Source organism: Ceratotherium simum, chromosome 13, assembly GCF_057802395.1.
Source record: "Ceratotherium simum simum isolate JZ-2026a chromosome 13, ASM5780239v1, whole genome shotgun sequence".
In the NCBI taxonomy this organism is placed as follows: Eukaryota; Metazoa; Chordata; class Mammalia; order Perissodactyla; family Rhinocerotidae; genus Ceratotherium; species Ceratotherium simum.
In genome coordinates this window covers 3,094,172-3,100,997 of record NC_141912.1, presented here as the reverse complement: position 1 = coordinate 3,100,997, position 6,826 = coordinate 3,094,172, and positions in this window count along the sequence as shown.

Genomic DNA, 6,826 nt, shown 5'->3' with positions numbered 1-6,826 from the left:
TGTGCTGGGCACCATGAAATTTCCAATCCTGGTGCCCATTTTCATGATGTGCACAGCATACTAGAGGGAACATATAGGTAAAAAGCAACCAGAATATATAGAGCAATGTGGGAAGAAGGAGCTAGCTGCTCAGCCAGGCTGCTCTGTCCATTCAACCCTGGAAAACAGAGGTTTCAGCCAGAATCATTCACAATCAATACTCAAAATCCAGGGCCATAATGCATGTCTTTAGTGGGCACAGTAAGTGGAGAGATTAGCTCCACTTAGGGTGGGTTAGGAAGACTTCCCAAACAGGACATTCTGAATGGAATTTTGAAGGACACGTAGGATTTTCCAGAGAGAAGAGTCCGAGTGTTGGCAGGAACAAGGTCATTGTGGGCAAGGAACTTGACTGCATTGAGAGTTCTCTGTGGGAGTGCGAGGTCTGTGTATGCCAGGGCTGGACTGTGCTAGAGTTTGTGGCAGCCAAGGGAGGGGTAGGGAGCCTTGACAAGAAAGCAGAGTAGGGGTAGATCGGGCCATATCACGGAAGGTCTTGGACTTTGTTCTGGAAGTGATGGGCAATAATGGAAGGTGTTTAAACTGGAAGGTTAACTTAGAGCATGATCAGATTTATGTTTTAGAGAGATCCCTTGGTAGCAATGCAGAGAAGGGCAAGGGTGGAGGTTGGGTAACCAGTTAGGAGGTAATTATATAATAATAAAAAATTCCAGGGCCAGCCCCATGGGGAAGCAGTTAAGTGCACGCGCTCTGCTGCTGGCGGCCCAGGTTTGGATCCTGGGCGTGCACTGATGCACCACTTGTCAGGCCATGCTCTGGCGGCATCCCATATAAAGTGGAGGAAGATGGGCATGGATCTTAGCCCAGGGCCAATCTTCCTCAGGAAAAAAAAAAAAGGAGGATTGGCATGGATGTGAGCTCGGGGCTGATCTTCCTCACTAATAATAATAATAATAATAAATTCCAGGGCACTACATGGCCTAGCCTTATCAGGGTTTCACATACTAAGGAACAAAACACAACAGCTAGAAGTTATTAGAAAGCAATTCCAGTCTTTCCTGTGCTTCCTAAAGATGCTAAAGGGAATACACCTTAAAGCACGTAGAAACACATCTTAGCAGTTTTTCCTCCTCAGCAACCCACACTTCCTAAATGTGAGAGACTGGAGAGTAGGGATTTGTCTCTCTTGTTTATTCTTGTGTCCACAGCCCTCAGACTAGCTTTTGGAGCTTAACAGGTGCTGTATTAAGTATTCTTTGACTCCACTGTGGAGCCCCTCACACTCCAAACCCAGTTCTTCCCATCCGGCCCACCTCCTTCTTCCCGTTTTCCCTTCTTGGCACCACAGGAACCTGGAAACAAGCCTGGCAAAGTCTCTGCTCTGCTTGGAGGCTGGTGGAAAGCTCTGAGGGTAAAGATGAAATCCTCTTGTGGAAAAGAGGCTGAGAACTTAGATATTAATGACTTTTGCCTACATGGCAATTGAGATACTCCAGGTGAGAGAAGATAAGGATCTCAAGTCAGGTACTGGCGATGGGGAGGAGAGCCAGAATGGCTAGGACAAAGGTGACAGGGAAGCATCAACAGGACTGCCTCCCTGCAGACTAGAAAGTGGAGTGTCGCCATGACTAAAAGGAGGAAGGCTTTGATTTATTCCCTGAACACCCATGTGGCCTCGAAAGTTAGTAACAGTTACCATCTATTCAGCAAATACTACGTGCCAGGCAGTATATTACATTAAATGTCTTTGGCATAAAAACATTTTTAAAGTCATATATGTAACCCCCATGAGGTCACTGTGATCTCCATCTTACAGATGAAGAAACTGAGGCACTAAGAAGATAGGCGACTTCCCTAATGTCACAGAGCTAGTGAGGAGCAGAAATTGGACTTAAACCCAAATGTACAGCTTCAGAGATCAAAACTGCTAGGCTACAGTGTATTCGTTTAAGAGTTTACAAATACTGGTTTGTCTTGAGGGGGAAAACATTAGAATCTGTCCTGGCATCACAATTTTTTTAAAACTTTGCTTTGCCATCTTCTTTTTTAAAATTATTTTATCCTACTATTGTGTGGGTAAAAAAGAGACAAGGAGAAAACAATTGTGTACAAGACAGTATATTTATGAAAAAACCTGTCAGTGGGATTGCTTTGGGTAACTTGTGACTTATTAGCTAATGGTATCAGATAATTCTGTATTAGTCAATCAACAACATTTTTTGAGCACTTACTCTATTTAGATATCTACACTAGACACTGAGAGAATCTTTGAGAAAGGCAAACAGGACCAATACAAATTATTGGGCCAAATGGGGTTGGTATAGTCTAGTAACATTGAAAACCCATCTCAGGCCCATCAGCTTGGCTGGTGAGCTATTGGACAGTGACTCAATGGGCTCATTTGTCTGCACTTGGACCAAGAGTGTGTGTTTATAACTTTGAAATGTTAAGGGGGTACCATTGGTTCCTTTCCCTAAACCCCTACCTGGTCCTTGTTTTGCCTTTCAATATGTGATCACGGTTGGACAATTTCTTATGAAGAAAGAAAGGAAACCTTTAAAGAAGGGATTAAACCCACTAACTCACCAGCGATATCTTTCCTTATGGCCTTGGCTCAAAGTCCATGGCACGTAGATCAGAAATAGTGACGGTGCCGCCCTGCTTGCTCAGTTCATACACCGCCACTCTCTTCAAGGAAGACCTGGGTTCCTGGTGTGCATAGACGACAAGCACTGCCTCACCAAAATCAGGAGAAGAAAAAAAATCTCTCTGGGAAAAAACATTCCTCTTGCTCATAATTCAAGGAAGAAGAAAACCATTAGCAAATATTTAAGTGCATCAACACATTCAAAGCTGAGAAATAAGACTTTTAGTGCATACTCTTAAAATAGTCATCATTTTTCACTTTTTAAGTGGTAATTTGCAAAGTTCACTTTATTGATTTTCCAGTATACACGAATGGAAAATACAATGGTATAAATTTTGTCCTCTCAGGATAAAACAAGCAAACTTTGTCAAAATTCTCATATAATTTGGTATTCTAGGTGAGAAGTTTTAACCTTGTTTTTCTGAAAATAGAAATAGTTCATGCAGTATGCTGAATGACAGAGGCACTGACTTTTGCCCTCAGCCGTGGCCACGCCCTGACAAATATCCATCTGATTATAAGAACACAGTTACGTTTTCTTCTCCTCCAAGTTCGTACTCAATCCACAGCAAGAAGAACTGGCCTAAGACCCCACAAGCCTGAGACCCATCACACTTCAGGTGGTGATACAGGCAACAGAGAGAGTCTGGAGCTGGTGATGGCTCACAGGTATGGAGCTCACAGATATGGAGCTCTACCGTTACAGAAGTCCCTGTAAGACTCTTCTTCCTTCTAGAAGACAAAATGGCAAACACCCTCTGTGCCAGAAGGATTGCAATAAAGGCCAAATGCTGAAGTGTGAGCCAGAGCAACTACAATTAATTTTTAAATTAAATTGTACTAGATAAATTCTTGATTTTGAATGATGTGTTCAGGCCCTAAAATTAAAATATGTACATAACTCTAAAATATTCTGTTTTAGGTCATTCTACTAAGAACAGGAATTTGAGATTTAAGCAATGTAATTATTAAGGATTTTAATCCTAAATCCCCCAAAGCTCATGTTTCTTACCCATCACGCCTTGAAATTGTAACTTTTTTTTTTCCTAAGAAGATTTTGTTTATCACTCCAATCTGGATATTGCAAAAAGGAAGATCCCCTGATAGCTTTGGATTATCTGCCAGCTCTAACCTCCCCCATCCTGAGGTGGCTTCTGCCCCAAAGAGGGCCGTTGTCTGTGGGGGAGGAGCCCTGGGCAAGGTCCCAAGGTTCAGCAGGCCCCTGCTCCAGCTGCTGCCCAATAGGCCTCCAGCCCTGCCTCAAATGCACCAAGAGTCATCTGCTGCACCAGCTTGGGGCACAAAGCTTTCTTCCAGTTAATCCCATGCGTCCCTACACATCCTTATTAGCTGGGCTCCCACCTCCTACCCTAAACTGCACAAGAACCCTGTAGGTTTTCTCAGGGATTTTGCTTCCAAACCTCAGGAGGTGAAAGACTTGGAAAGTCTGATCTGTCCACCAGCACTGGTGCTTCTGACCCTGCCATTTTGAAGTCACTGTTGAGTTTACATCCTGACCAGCCTCATGGACGTCTGTCTGCTGGAATAGTCATGCCCTAGATAGTTCAGAGCCCTCCCAGCCCCCAGGTGCTCCCACACAACTCCAAAGGGGCAGCTCTCAGGTCACATGCACTCAGCCACTGTCTACAAAGCAGAGCATCCAGCCTGGGGGGTCAACATCTAGAAGGATTTTAAAACAATAAGTACCTAGAGCCATGCTGGGGATCATGACTCCCCTGCTATTAAAGGCTCTATGTGGCTCTGTGTCTTGACATGAGTACAGCCATGTTTGGCCGCTCCATTGACCTATAGCCACCAGCACAAAGAGAAATACAAAGCTGCTTTCTGTGTGGTGGGAACCGGCCTTTTCCCGGGAACTGGCCTTTCTCCCATGGAGAGAGTTGCAAGTTGTAACATTTCAAGGCTCTTGGAGCGTCGTAGCACGGGATGGACTGGCCATCTGTGCCGGGCTAAGACGATAACCAAAGAGAACAATGCACGTACACAACTACTGGGCTGGGACGTTAGCCAGGGGGCTCAGTGCACGTACACCACTGATAACCATTTGTGCATGGAAACACTAAATGCTTGCTCTGCAAACTCTGTAATTGCTTACTCGGAAAATTACTGATGGTATAAAAACTGCTGGAAACTGAGCCCTAGGGAGAGTTCCACCTGTGGAAGGGACGCCTTGCCCAGGACGAGTGATCCTTGCCCAGCCGCGTCGATTGACAGGGCTCTCCTGGCAGTGGGGCGTGGATGTTGTGAGTAACTGATTTGATGTGAAGTAATTGATTTGATGTGTAGTAAGTGATTTGATGTGTTCTCTTTTCGGTCAACCTGGTGTTTCTCTTTCCGGTTGATTTGTGTCATTTCTCTTCAGCCGATGTGGGTGTTTTCCCTTTCCAGTTGGGCTGATGTTTTTCCCTCTTAATATTTGACCTATTTGGATCTGTTTGCAGACTGTCGCCTTTACTATCCTCTATATAATAAAATATAACTTCAGTCCATTTGTTTGGAGTGGAAAGTGTCTTTTACGTCTCCGATCGAATCCCCGAACCTCTCATAACACTCTGCCACCTATTCTGTCTAGTTGTGACCTGTGCCAACCTTGGGAGTTGTAGGAAGTACACCAGGGGACCCTGTAAACCTAGGTCTTTATTTTACTCTGATCATTGAAACAGAGTTCTAGATTTGTAGTTATCTTTTTTGCAACACATTGATGATACTATTCCACTGTTTTCCAGTTTCCATTGTTGCTATTGATAAATCAGTTGTCAGTTAAATTGTTTTTCCTTTATAGGTGGTCTGTCTATTCTTTCTATTTTTCTTTTGTGTCAAGCAGTTTCACTATGCTATATCTGGGGATAGGTTTTCTTTTATTTATCCTGCTTGAGATATGTGGTACTTATTAAATCTGACTACTAATATCTTTCATAAATACTGGGAAATTCCCAGCTATTATATTTTTGGAAATATGGCACTCTCCCATTTTCTCATTCTAGAAATCCAATTAAAAATATAGTAGGTCTTGTTACTCATTCTCTATGCCTCTTAATCTATCTTTCATTCTCTCCACTTCATTCCTTATTTGTTCAGATCTATCTCCCAGTTCATTAATTCTCTCTTCATCTGTGTCTAATCTACTATTTAACTTATTCACTGACTTATGTTTCAAATTTATCTGGTCACTTTGGAATGTTTCTTGTATGTTGCTCAGTGTTTGATTCCCTTTTTATTTCTTTAAACATTTTATACATTGTTATTTTGCATTATGTATCTCATAATGCCAATACTTGAAGCTCATCGGTGATAAAATCTATTGCTTGGTGTTTCTGCTTATTCTCAATTATGATATTTTGTTTCCTCACGTTTGGTAATTTTGGGGGCTTATATTAGGCTGATCTTAATCAGGGGGAATCCTGACAGGCATGAGATGTTTTTCTCCAGAGAAAATTTGTTTACTTCTTCCTGTACTGAGGGTTGTCATCATTTGGGGCCACTTAATTTCTTTAGATTTCCCCTTTAGTTATAGATAGAATAAATTCCATTCCAAGATTTATGATGCAAGAGAACAGAGCTGAGATGGAGATAGACAGGTTATCTTCCTGTCTCCCTTTAAAGGCAGATGTAATTTTCTACCTACCTTCTCGGAAGGATGGCCCCCTTTATACAAGGTCTCATTTCAGCTGCCTACACTGCACAGACCCAAGATCTGGTTTCTTGCTCCTTTCTGCTGCAGTCTTGATATCAGCATTTGACCCTGAGGCAGCCTGAGGTCCCACATTTGCTTACCATTCCACCGTCAGCCACTAGTTAGGATTTTGTTGTTGGGGGCAAGGTTGGTGGGTGGGTGGTAGGGGATGCACCTGGACATTCCCCTGTTTCTCATGGTCTCAGCCATGCACTTAAAAGTGTGTTTGTTTTGATTTTTCTGGTCTCTAGCAGTTTTGCTGCAGGAGGGCTCTTCAGAAATCTTTTCTGCCACAAAGCAGGAAATGAAAGGCTCAGTAGGGTCTTCAACTGCAAACAGATACTTTTCAAAAGAACCCTTGGCCCCCAAACATTAGGCTTTTGTTGAGGAGGAAGCTCCTGCTCAGATTTCTCCTTTTCCACCATGAACTCTGCCGTAGGGTCTTTGAGGTCATTTTTAAAAATGGCCTCTGTTCAATGTTGCCC